Raw genomic sequence first — 13,314 nt, forward strand, 5'->3', positions numbered from 1 at the left:
CATTTGCTGATTTTATGAAAGCGTTGGATCTCAGTGTGAATTTTTCAAAATCACATGTAATGATTGTGGGGAGTAAACCCAAAAGAATTAAAACTTTGCACTGTGAAGGGAATGTTTTGTCTAGGGTTTCCATATTTCCATATTTAGGGGTTACTTTTGATGACAAGTCCACATGGTTGCCCCAATTGGCAGCAAAACTTAATGCTTTTGCCAGGTCCATTTTGGCAGTTTTGGGTTTTGCTCGCAAACTGGGGGTGAAGCCGTTGCAAGGGGTGCTGAAGATATATGATGCCAAATGTATCTCATTAGCCATGTACGGAGCAGATCTTTGGGGGTTTAAAAACGTAAAGGCCATGCAGGTGGCAGAGGATAAGTTCTTGAAATCTATCTTATCTGTCCCCCAGTCAACCTCCGGTTACATCGCTCACCAAGAGTGTAGGGTAGAATACTTAGAAGATCGTATAGCCATTGCCCCGCTATTAAAATGGATCTCAATTTGGCTGAACCCTGAATTGGAGTTGAATCATGAAATTCTCAGGGATTGCCTAGCCCTTGAGCATGGCAACTCTATCCCCTGGCTGAATTATGTTAAAAAACTAGCAGTAAAATTGGGCTGCCCGGAATTGTTTGACCGGCCAAATAAACTATTGAAGGGGGATGTGAAATGGGTGAAAGACACACATAAGCTGATGGTATGTCTGGCCAGAGAGGACAAGGAGCTGGGTAAACCAACAGTAAGGGCTCATCAGCTGTTAATAACCTCAAGAGAAATAGAACCCTATTTAAGAATCGTTAATAATACTAATCATCGTTTCTTATTGACAAAGTTCAGATTGAACAAATTCCTTATTCTTCTTACAGAACGTCCAGGTTGGACTAAGGAGAAAGACCTGGAGATCTGTTTGTGTGATGGATTTTCCGTCATGGACACTGTGCACTTTATTTTCTTCTGTGAACATTTTCGCCCTATCCGCAAAAGGTTCATTATTCCTCTTATTAAAGACAAGGGCTTTAGACAAGTTAAATCTGCCCTCTTGTATTTGCAGCTGCTGTCGAATATTTGGGAGATTTTTAACATAGCGAACTTTTTGACAATAGCTATTCGGCTTAAGAGGAAGATTAAGTGGACCTATTGAACATAGCGGAGGTGAATCGCTGAATTGTGACTGAGAGCTTTCTTTTTTTAAACTGTTCTTCTTCTCTTAATGGTCTTTTTATATGATATTTGCAGATATAATGAAATTTTCCCTTGCCTATATTGTTAGTGTATGTTTTGTAACTATGATAATGTACTGTATGGATTGCTAATTTGCACAATTTTTTCTTGTATTTGATTGTGGTCTTGACTTTTGATGTTTAGTATACTTTTATGGTTTCTGCTGTGAACCGAATAAAGTACTTTTAACTGACTGACCTGCTTTCAGGTGCGATATTTTGACAGAAGAAACCGTTGGAAATATCTAATGTGGTTTTATATTTTTTGCGCACGATGTTATTCATTGGTGCTGCACTGTGTGCATTTTGTACTGCAAAGGTTTTGCAACAAGAATTTAAATGTCTGTAGTCCAAAACTAGACGATATGTATTGTCTGGTTTGGAGACAGGAAACAAAGGATTGTTCATGGACAAGGTGCATGTTTCAATCACCCCTTGGTATTCAAGTTGATCTAAGATCTCCCTGACCTGTTTTTTTGCTTCTTGCTTAACTGGATACTGCCTCTGAGCAGTAGGTTGATTTTTTTACTAGATCCTATGGTGAGGAGAGTCCTCATCCCATCCCACATGATTTTTATATAATGCTGGCGCCTGGGCCACAGCCCATTTTCTGGCATAGGTGTATTTTTTATGAATAGGTACCTGATTTGAGAAGGCTGGCATAATGATCTCTTTGCCAAGTGGGCACTCCCTGACAAATTCAGGTGGCCAGTCTTTTTCAGCCAGAAGGATGTCATAACCCTTAGAGAGTTTTTCCCAAAGGAGTGCTCTTATTTTTCTAGTTATGTCCCCCTCTATCCGGGGTGTTACTTCATATAACTTATGGGGTACACTAACCCTGGTATCAGCAGTTTCAACTTGAATGTATTCATTCAGGTCCACTGTCTCCCGATGACCCTTCAGGATCTTGCGAGCTATGGTAACTTCTGCTGCGCTGAATGGGCATTGTCTAGGCCCACTCCCGTTCTTGAGTTGTGTCCTCAAGATCCTCGGCATGTGTCATTTTTAGACTTGCTACCTTCTTTTCGGTGAATTGAGTTTTCTTATTTTTTGGAACTTGTTGATCGTCTTTGGACTTCACGCGTTCTTCCTTGTGTTCCCTGGTGTCAGCAGTTTCAACTTGAATGCATTCATTCAATTCCACTGTCTCCAGATGATCCTTCAAGATCTTGCGAGCTATGGTGACCTCTGCTGCACTGTCTAGCATTGTTTGGGCCCACTCCCCATTCTTGAGTTGTGTCATCAAGATCTTCGGCATGGCTGATCTTTAGACTTGCTACCTTCTTCTTGGTGAATTGAGTTTTCTTATTTTTTGGAACATGCTGTTCGTCTTTGGACTTCACGCGTTCTTTTTGTTCTGATCGTCCTCTTCTTTCCGATTTCTGTGAGGAAGTCTGAAAGGTACGAGAGGAACGTGTATCAGTATCTTGATATCTATCAGGTTTTCTCAAATTATCCCTGTTTCTGAGGTTATACCTTTTTTCAGAGGGCTTCTTTTGAGGAAACCTACCTCTGGATTGAGAATGCTTCTCCTTGGAAGTGTCTGTATAGTATTTTCCCACTTCTTTTTAGGAGTAGTCAGATTGTTTTTAATGAAAACTTTTTCAGGATTTTCTGTTAGTTTGGGCTTTACTGGTTTCCCACCCAAACTAACCGTACCTAGTTCTTCATAGGATTTTTCTATTATTCTGGCCAGTTCATATGGTTGCTCAGTTACATCAAGTTCTTTTAGTTTTTGGCGGATTGCCACGGATGCTGCTTCACCTTCAATATTAGCTAATATTATAGCTGAGACCTGTTTGAAATCCTTCAGTAACTTCATACCGAGATTTAAAACAGATTCTGCCCCGTATTCATTTTGAATCTGTTTCAGGACGTCTGGTATTACTGCCATGGGTGGAACACCGGGCCGGGGGGGCGCGTACAGCGCCCCCATGCTCTTGACGAGGTCAGCTCGTCATGAGCTACGGCGCGCCGGTGCTCATGACGAGCTGAGCTCGTCATGACCGCGCCCGTTCCAATGGAACGTTCAGCACAGCAGGGGAATCAGCCCAGCGTGCGAGCGTTCCACGGAACAGGCGCGGTCGCTCATGACGAGCTGAGCTCGTCATGAGCATCAAAGAGGTTAATAGTTTTAGCTGAGCTAACAGTTCTACATCTGTCATTCTTTCAATATCAGGATGTGGTGTATAGCTGGCTAGTATCGGCCATGTTGCTCCTGGTCTACCTAGTGGACCGAGCCTTGTAATGTGATTTTAATGTTGTAGGGCGCCTTTAAACCTGAGCTGATACTCTTGGTAAATTAGTGGAATTTCAATGTCCTCGAAAGGAACGTATTCCGCTGGAGGTTCCTCTATCTTGAAGAAATGGAACACATGTGATCTTGGATTTGCTGGAAATGAACAAATTGCCAACATTTCTCCATTCATTAGCTAAATATCGCCTTATCTTTTGTTTTAAATCATAGTATTCCTGGTCTTGTTAGAGGTCGTCAACATAGGCACACCAATTGCGTGCAGAAAAGTGGATTATAAGAAACAGCGATCAGTAAGGTATATAGCTGCACTGTTTCTTTGACAATAATAATAGTACCTAAGTACAGGATAATGAGCCATTATAATTGATAAGTACACCTTCCCCCTCCAGTTTCTCTGAGAACCATCGGATTCATCCAGTAATATCAAGGGTGACTAAATCCAGAACAGGAACGACAGAGTATCCAAATCCTTTATTCAGGTAGTAAATTATAGCCTACTTGTTCCGTATCCTGGCATAATGTAAATAGAGTTAATATACATTAATGATAATTGTTTTCACTCTAGAAAGCACTCTTATTAGAAGTTGTTTTATAAAAATCGATTTATGGGCCTCATGAGAGTTATGACTACCTGAGAATTCTTTTACACACTCCAGGCAGAGTCTAGATACCTAAAAGTACTTTTGGCATAAGATCGTTATTAGAAAGACTGCAGTTATAACAACGACAGGATCTATATCCTTAAGATATGTCCTTGTCAACTAGCTTATGAATAAGAATAACAATATAATCCTTGGCTCCTCCCTATGCACATGTCTCTCCCTTGATTTGCAACATACGTGAACCCCTCCCTACCATTCTCTCATGGAGTAAGAATTATGCTCCTTACCTAATTTAAGCTCCCATCTGCAAGCATTACAAGTATGTCAGGCTATGAAATTGGTGTAAATATTGTATATATGTATATAACATGGATGAGAAAATTGTATAAATTGTTAATAATTGTATAGTTTTATGGATCAATAAAACACAAATGTATGAAGTGCAATTTAGCTCAGTAGGTAAAGGCCTCTGTATAGTAGGAAATGTAAATAATTTAGAGATAAAATGTGATTTAATAATAGGAAAAACAATTGTTAGACGTTGTTAGCAGATTAATAGTCTGCGGATGAAGTACTAAACTATTATTTCTCATTATTGTAGCATGAAGTTCTTGCAATAATTGAAAATACAGATTTCCTGAGGAAGGCGACTAGCCGAAACGCGTTGGAAGGGAATACATGCTGTATTTATATATGGAAATCATGATTGGTTAATTATTGTAAATAGTCATATCAGTTGTCATATCATGACTGAAACTTCTTTTTAAAAAACCATATATCTATGATGTAAATGTGTGATTGAAATATCAAAATGAATGTAAATATATCAACGCACCTTTTTTTGTACTGAGAAAAGAAAAAAAGAAAAAATAGAATTTCTGAATACAAATAAAAAAAGAATAATATCAAATAAGGCTTCTCTGGAAATTTAATATAATATAATACAACGTCTCGTTCATTTCAAAGTAAAAGTACACGTAACCCGGTGTGTGCAGTTCAGTCTTTCTAAACAGTATTCTACCTTGCTAGGGTTTATCCGTTAAGGCAGGGGCCCCAAATTTTCCAAATAACTTCAGGGAAGATAATCCATGAATCGAATACCTCTGTCTGTCGATATTCGTGTGCCTGTAGGGGAAATATTACCCTACCACCTCTTGATGAAAGGCCATTTTGTATAAGCTTTATAGCGATGGTTTTCCATACATTTTCTGGGATGATTATAGCATCCGCATCGGTTTTTTGGAAACCTGTAAGGTTTAAACCCGGTTGGTTTGCATTTAATGCATCTCCACCGTTTTCTCCGTCACTACTTGACATTTTGTTGACTGAAAGTTTGCAGAGCAAGTTTCAAGGAAATAAAGATAAGGTTCACAATATTTTGGAACACTGTATCCTTCAACGTTGAACAAAACCAAAAACTAATACATAGGATTTTCGCCCTCCTCAGTTATGGCGGGTATTTTATCCTTTAACCCACTCCAGACGTCAATTGGAGTATTTTACGGGAAAAAGGGGTCTCTGTGAAAAGCACGACTGAGTTACTCTAGTATCTAGCGTTACATTAGTGCCTTACCAAACGTTGGACGCCATGTAGTGTAGTTCCTATATTCCCAATAGGCTCTGCGCATTGGAATAATATATCCTATAGATGTGACGTAGGACTTATGTCTACTAGGTCTCTATCGAATATATTAAACTTAATTGTGAGTGCCAGCTAGCTCAGAGGTCACTAGAAACTTTCTCGAATAAAGAAGAAGGGATTAGTTTCTGACAACCGCATAAACATGACTACTTTGTTTCCATAAGATAAAACGTATCTTCAGAGTCGTGGAAACAATAGATAGATAGTTTACTCAGTCATTTGTGCATGCTTCGTTTCATCGGAGGTGCAGAGAAATAGAGAGACGGGCGTTTTCAATAAGAGTATTGAACAGTCTTCTTTCTCATGCAGAAGAAATGAACTGCTACAATCGTAATACTGGCTGTAAAGTATAATGCATACAGCAAGAAGAGTATTATAAAATAATACTGTATAAGCATGGTATGGTTTCTAAGCCATAAAATACATAAATAAATAAAGACTAAAAGTATTCAACTGGTGCTTCTAAAATACACCTACCCCGATGTACCTAACCTAAGTCTAGTACGAGGAAAGAAGTAAGTGAGGTGTAGCATAAGTATAGTATTCTTTTGCCAAGAATCTATCCAAGATTTCTCTTAGGGTCTAATCAGCTCCGTACCTTGGTTTTAGAATGAAGGAGGTCAGGTATCTCTTTGTCTCCGGACTCGATTTCCCAACACCCCGCAGGGGAGCTTGGAAACACTGGAGCTGGATTTCTCGGCAAGAGAAAAGACAGCATCTCTCTCAGTGCGTCTGCTGGAAGGTCGGCTTACTTCGGCACTTGCTGTAGCGAGATGCGTCGGGCAAGTAGATAGTCGAACTGCTCCAAACCACTGTGTGTTTGCTATGGCAAGTGTGGGCATATTTATACCTTGAAGGTGCCGAGTTTGACGTACAGTTGGACATAATAATGTCATCAAAGAGTCATAGTTCTTTGAAAACTCCATGAGTTCTGGACAAATCAATATTCAAGCAAGGGGAAGTCCCTAACTGCTGAAGCCAAGTTTTCCAAGAAATCGTTGTGGCTTTTCGGAACTAGTGGAAGTAGCCATGCCGTATTTGGACTGGATCGGTTATGTCTAAATATGGTTCTGATTTCTATGCCTATATAAGGACAAGGTGATTTATACCTATATAAGGGCATGAATCGTGAAAATTACACTAGGGTCCTAAAATGCTATACAACAGGAGAGCTAGCTTGGAGGATGTAGGGAGCTCCCTACCTAGGAGTTCGGAGAGACATGCAAATACTCTCTGCCAAAACCTGGCCAGTGCACAGCATGACCAAACTGTGTGCAAGAAAGAGCCATATGCAGCATTGCAGAGCAGACAGGTAGGAGAGGGCACCAGGCCGGACCACCACAGTTTATATCATGTGAAATATGCCCTATGTAAGTATTTCAGTTTTATAAGTCTGAGACTGGATGAGATGGATGCGTCGTGGGGGGACTCTAGGGCCGCATTCCAATCGTCATTGTCTAGTGGGACTATTTTGGCATGCCATGTCTCCCGAAGGGCTGTCAATGTGTTTTGATTATTTGTGATGATCGTTTGATATATTTTTGTAATCTTATGGTCTCCTAGTGCACCCATGAGCAGTTTGCCTTCCAGTGGATTGAATTCAGGGAGTGTCGACAGATCTTTAATGTATGGATCAAGGTGTGTCGGAACTACAGATACTTGTAGAATTGTGTATGTGGCATGTGGAATTCAGTTTGCAGATATTGGAAGGATTTGAGTATTGTTCCATGTATAACTGTCTCGAGTATAGTTATAACAATATCTTCCCAGTGTCGTAAGACTTGTAATGTAGCTATCGGCGGTACAAGGTCACCACCCCACGGTGGGCTCTCCCGTGTGAGGTTGCCCCACCATCCCATACGTTTCAGTGATTTTTTTTCCATACCTCCAATTCTTAATGCAGGTAAGGGGTGCGTCCCATGAAGAGGAACTTGACCGAATTGGCTGGATCCCCTCGATCACCATACCACCATTCATTTAGGATTTGCAAATGTGTTGCCGCTCGGTACGACTGTATGTCTGCTGCTGTGATCCCGCCGAAATATGTAGATTGGTAGCATGTGCGTTGCGCCACTCGGCTGGTACCCTCTCCTCACATGAATTGCCTGAGGATAGTGTTGATTTCCCAAAACCATGTTGCCGGAATTGGATAGGGGTTATTTTGTAGCTGATATAACAGGCAGGGCAGGGATACTATCTTAAAAATGGCGGAGTGGCCGAAGAGGTTAAGTGGTAGATGGGAACATGATTGCCTGCTCTCGCCTCATTAATGGATCTAAATTATGTTGCCATGCCATGCACTGTGAAGCTATCAGGAAGATGTATTGCATGCCCTCTGAGGCTATAGTTAGTCTTTGTGCCCAAGCACCTGTCACCTGCGTACTTGCAACCGGCCATAGAACTGACTTGGCTGTGTTCATATAGAGTCCTGAGGTCTCACCAAATACCTCTATTATACGGAGGGGCCGGACGCCAGACCTATGGGGATCAGCTATAAAGAATAATACATAATCAGCATATAATGCAATTCGGTCGGACAACTCCGGAGACCAATCGAAACCCCTCGGCTGCGTGTCTATTCTTACCAACGCCGCCAGCGGCTCTAGTGCCAATGCAAATAAATAGGGCAAAAGTGGACATTTCTGTCGGGTGCCTCTGTGAATAGGAAATCATAAAGATATTGAGCCCGCCTCTCACACCGTGGCTGTGAGGTCATTTTACAGTAGACTTATATATGTTAGGAACTGCGGACCAAAATTTAGATTGCGAAGAAGTGCGACGAGATGTACTCAACTGACGCAATATAAGGCTTTATCCATATCCGCCAGGAGTAGTGCAGCCGGGGCGTCTAGGTGATCCACAGTCACTTGGTATTATGTGCTCCCCTACTGTTGTGGTGGCTTGCACATCGCGGCATAAAGTCAGCTTTATCTGCGTGAGCCAGATCCGTTATGTTAGGCATGAGCCTATTAGCTAGTAGTTTAGCAATCAATTTAGCCTCTAGGTTAAGAAGAGAAATCGGGTGGTAGGAGGAGTGAACCTCTGGGAATCAACGTGGTTTCAGGACACCACCACTTCTGCGTGCCTCCAGCCGGCGGTAGTCTACCCTCCTGCACCACAGTCTGTAGTGCTGCCAAGTAAGGGACTCCCAGTTGTGGCATATATATTTTGAAAAATTCACATGAAAATCCATTGGAGCCTGGAGCTTGGACTGTGAGAACGATAAAAAAATATATCGGATCAGCCTTGGGGTCACGTGTTATTGAGTACAGGTTTGAAAGCCAGGGCTAAGCTGGCTGAGTATACAAAGGGTGGTTATGCAGTTACTCGTTTACGGGCACACAGTTGAGACATGTTTTTTCTTATTTAGAGACACTTTTTGATTTATTGTTTTCGAAAGGCTTTTGCAACACCATAGTATTAGGTTTTTTTCACAACAAATTTTATTGAGTGATTAAGCAAAGCGAGATACGTGGCTCCCCACAGTCAGGAGATCACCACCAATCATCATGACATAGTTTATCATTAGTGCAAAGTCTATTCAATAAAAAGACAAATAACCTGAACCCCCCCCTCCTCCACCCACCAATCCCAGCTACCCAACTACCCTGCTACCCACCCCTTATCCCTCCCTAACCCCGTGCACGTGAGTATACAAGACAATCAGTATTTGGTCGTGGTGTGTTAGGTATGACGCACTTCCTAGGCCTGTACAGCATCTTCTACCTGTATTTCCTCCTCTTGTTCCACTGGGGGGTCCAGTAGCAACCCCCTATATTCCGCCCACCGCTTCCAGATCTTAAAATGCTTGCGGGGGCATCCTCTTGCTTCATATACCGGGCGCTCCAATCCCATAAAGTAGTCTAGTCCAGCCTTCCATGCACACAGGGGGTGCTCGCTCTCCCTTCCACGCTCGGGCCAGGTCTCTTTTGGCAACCACAAGCCCCAACAACAATAGGTGACGTTTATATATATTGCCACCTACACCCTCCAAGACATGGAGCAACCCTAACCGAGGGGTGAGGGGAAGATCCCATCCCAAAACCTCTGACAAGCAACTCCAAACACCCCTCCAGAATCTGACCAACCCAGCACATGACCACACAGTATGCAGCAGCGTACCTGTTGCAGCCCCACAGCGCAGACACTCCGGAGACCCAATTAGTCCCGCCTTCCACAGCCGCTCTCGGGTATAGTATGCCCTGTGTAAGTACTTGGATTGAATTAGCCTAAGTCGTATGGCAATGGCTGCCCCTCGCGGGTACTCCAGGGCCTCCCTCCAATCATCCTCATCCAGGGGACCAACATCCTCCTCCCACACCTCCTTAAGTGGAAGTAGCGTGGTTGAGCAATGAGTAACCAGTGTTTGATAAATTCGGGACACCTTCTTATCTCCAAGGTCTCCCATGAATACCTTCGCTTCAGCTGGGCTGAATTCCGGGAGTGACTCCAAATTAGTGAGGCTAGGTGCTAATGCATGGCGAAACGGAAGATATCGAAAGAATTGGGTCTTAGGCATGTGGAACTCGGTGTTGAGCTCCTGGAACGATTTGAGGGTGACCCCGGTCAAAACATGACCCAACGACGAGATTCCAATCGCGTCCCAGCCATCAAATCCCGCCAACGTGGCCAGCGCGGGTAGTCGCCGGTTTTTCCACAACGGAGTCTCTGCCGTTAACCTACCCCACCAGCCCATGCGACGCAGTGCCTGTCTCCACACAGCAAAGACAACTCGCGTGGCACACGGCAATGTCCGCCGCAGCCTAGCCGAGTATAGGACCGTATGGAGGGTATTATCCCCCATCAGCAATCGCTCCAAGGCATATGCCGGTTCTCCTCTGTCTCCATACCACCATTCATTGAGTACCAGTAACTGGGAGGCCTGATAATATGATAATAGGTCCGACGTGGCCAAACCACCACAGTACGTGGACAGGAAGCACGTCCGCAGCACCACCCTGGCAGCACCTCCAGCCCATAAGAAACGGCCCAAAACGGAGTTGACCTGCCGAAACCACTGGGGGTTAATTGGATGTGGGTAGCTTTGCAGCTGGTATAGGAGTCGTGGGAGTGCAACCATTTTGAAGATCGCGGACCTACCGAAAATAGTTAGGGGCATCCGGGACCACGTTTTCACGTCCGTCTGGACCCTCTCCCACACTGGCACTATGTTACGTTCCCAAGCAATATCCACAGACTCTGAGAGGAACACCCCCAGGTACTTCAAGCCACCGGCCGCCACCTGCAACGCTGATGCCCAGGGACCCGCCGCGGCCCCGCCACCCAACACCCACAGAGTGGACTTGCGTGGGTTGAGACAAAGGCCCGACACTTCCCCAAAAACACGCATAATTTCCAAGACTCGGGCCCCGATCTGTGTAGATCAGTGAGAAAGAAGAGGACGTCATCTGCATATAATGCAATTCTGTCCGTGAGGTTCCCACTCCACTCAAAGCTCCGCATCTGTGCATCAATGCGCACCCAAGAGGCCAGACGCTCCATGGCTAGTGCAAATAAGTGTGGGGAGAGTGGACACCCCTGTCGGGTCCGCCGGCTAATCGGAAACTCTTCCGAGACCTCCCCAGAGACACGCACCGAAGCGGTGATATCTGTATATAGTAATTTGATGTAGGAAATAAACACGGGGCCCAGATTGAGACGGGGCAGGAGCACAAATAGGTACGTCCAACTAACTGAGTCAAAAGCTCTATCAATGTCCACTAGCAGCAGAGCCGCCTGTTCCCCCGTGGCTCCCATGGTGTCAACCGCCGCCTGCGCCCGTCGGATGTTGTGCCGCGTCGCCCTATGGGGCATGAAGCCGGCCTGGTCGGGGTGGACGAGATCCGTCATATATGGGAGTAGCCGGTTCGCTAACGCCTTAGCCAGTATTTTAGCCTCTATGTTGAGGAGAGATATCGGACGATACGAGTCATGTTTGTCCGGAGGTCTGCCCGGTTTCTGAAAGCCTACAACTTCGGCATGGCGCCAGTCAGGCGGCAGCCTACCCTGTGTTTGCGCCGCTTCTAACGCATTCCGGTAATGGGAGCCCAATTGGAGCTGGAATTTCCTATAAAATTCACTCGGGAAGCCACTTGGCCCAGGTGCCTTCCCGGTGTTGAGCTGTCCCAGTGCGTCTCCCAGTTCCTCCTCTGTAAGGGGAAGGTCCAGTGTCGTCTTGGTCTCATCCGAGACCGCCCTCGGCGGTAAGTCATCGATCAATTTAGCGACTTTATCCTCCGATAGTCTATCCTGCGGAGCATATTGCGCCTTGAAGTAATGGGCGAAACTCGCTGCCAGCTCCCCCGGATCAGTAATCGCCACTCCGTCCTCAGCAGTGAGGCCCGGTAGCGTAAGCGGCTGGAAGGTACGCTGACACAGCCTATGAAGCATGGTACAGGACTTGTCTCCCCACTGATATACTCTACTCCGCGTGGCCAGCCACGCCTGTCTAGCCTCATCGATCAATACAGATGCATAGGACTGCTGCGCCTGCAGGAGCAACCTCACCGCTATCTCATCTCCCCCTCCCCGGCACCTCAGTTCCAAGGTTTCCACCAGCGTGGCTGCCTCCGCGATAGCCTCCCGACGTCGTCGACGGGCCGCCGCGCACCACGCGATGTCTACACCCCGTAAGACGGGCTTCATGGCCTCCCAAACTACTACTGCAGCTAAAGACGCATCTCTTTCCCTAGTGCTCTTGCCCTCCCACTATTCCGAGTCTCTTTCCCCACCCCCCCTCCCAAACCTCCCCCCCCTTTTTCACTCTCTGTCTCCTCCATGGCCCGCTGAAATGCAGAGTTAGGGCTCCTAGCGCTGGGATACCTCTGGGTGACTTTGCGCTCTATAAAATAAAATAATAATAATAATAATAATAATCTATGTCTTCTACTAGGTTTTCCTACCAGTAATGGGCAATCGCACCCCGTAGATGCTGGACGTAGTCAGGCCGCTGAAGGTGCCACGAGGACATCCTCCACCGGAATGGTTGTCGTTTCTTAAGTAGGTCGACCCTGACCACCACTGGGGAGTGGTCGGACAGCCCTCTCGGCAAAATCCCGGCCTCCCGCACCCTGTTCAGGTATACACTTGGCATAAACACATAATCCAATCTCGAGAAGGAGCCATGCACCGCCGAAACATACGTGTACTCCCGTACCTTGGGATGCATATGTCGCCACACATCCACCCAACCCATCCCCATCGCATTCAACCGGGTAGGGGGGGCAGCCACCAGCGTCTCCCGCAATCGCTGACGGTCCATACACACGTCAATTACTTCGTTCCAATCGCCCCCCAACACTGCCATGGACTCCGGGATATCCTCCCATACCGCAAACAGCCTCTCAGACAAAGACCACTGCAGGGGGGGAGGGGCGTAAACACTACCAAAGACCACTGGTTCAGTACCCACCACACCTTTGACAAAAATGTAGCGACCCTGGGGATCTGCCCATTGTCTCTCGTGGACGTACACCAACCTGCGATGCACCAATATAGCAACCCCTCTGGATCCCCTAGCAAACCCGGCATGAAAGACTTGTTGGTAGCCAAACCTCTGTAAACTGAGCACTTTTGTACCCAGCATGTGCGTTTCTTGT

The 13,314-nt window shown here is 45.4% G+C and overlaps 1 long non-coding RNA gene across 1 annotated transcript in view; it reads left to right on the top strand.

The window, feature by feature from the left end:
- The window catches only part of LOC144770375 (uncharacterized), a 110,685-nt gene extending 105,704 nt beyond the window's left edge, over nucleotides 1-4,981 (top strand). The window contains exon 3 of the long non-coding RNA XR_013598875.1: nucleotides 4,676-4,981. This is a non-coding gene — a long non-coding RNA (uncharacterized LOC144770375). The remainder of the gene's footprint in view (nucleotides 1-4,675) is intronic.
- Nucleotides 4,982-13,314: the final 8,333 nt, after the last annotated feature.

Source organism: Lissotriton helveticus, chromosome 1_1 (assembly GCF_964261635.1).
Source record: "Lissotriton helveticus chromosome 1_1, aLisHel1.1, whole genome shotgun sequence".
NCBI classification, from domain to species: Eukaryota; Metazoa; Chordata; class Amphibia; order Caudata; family Salamandridae; genus Lissotriton; species Lissotriton helveticus.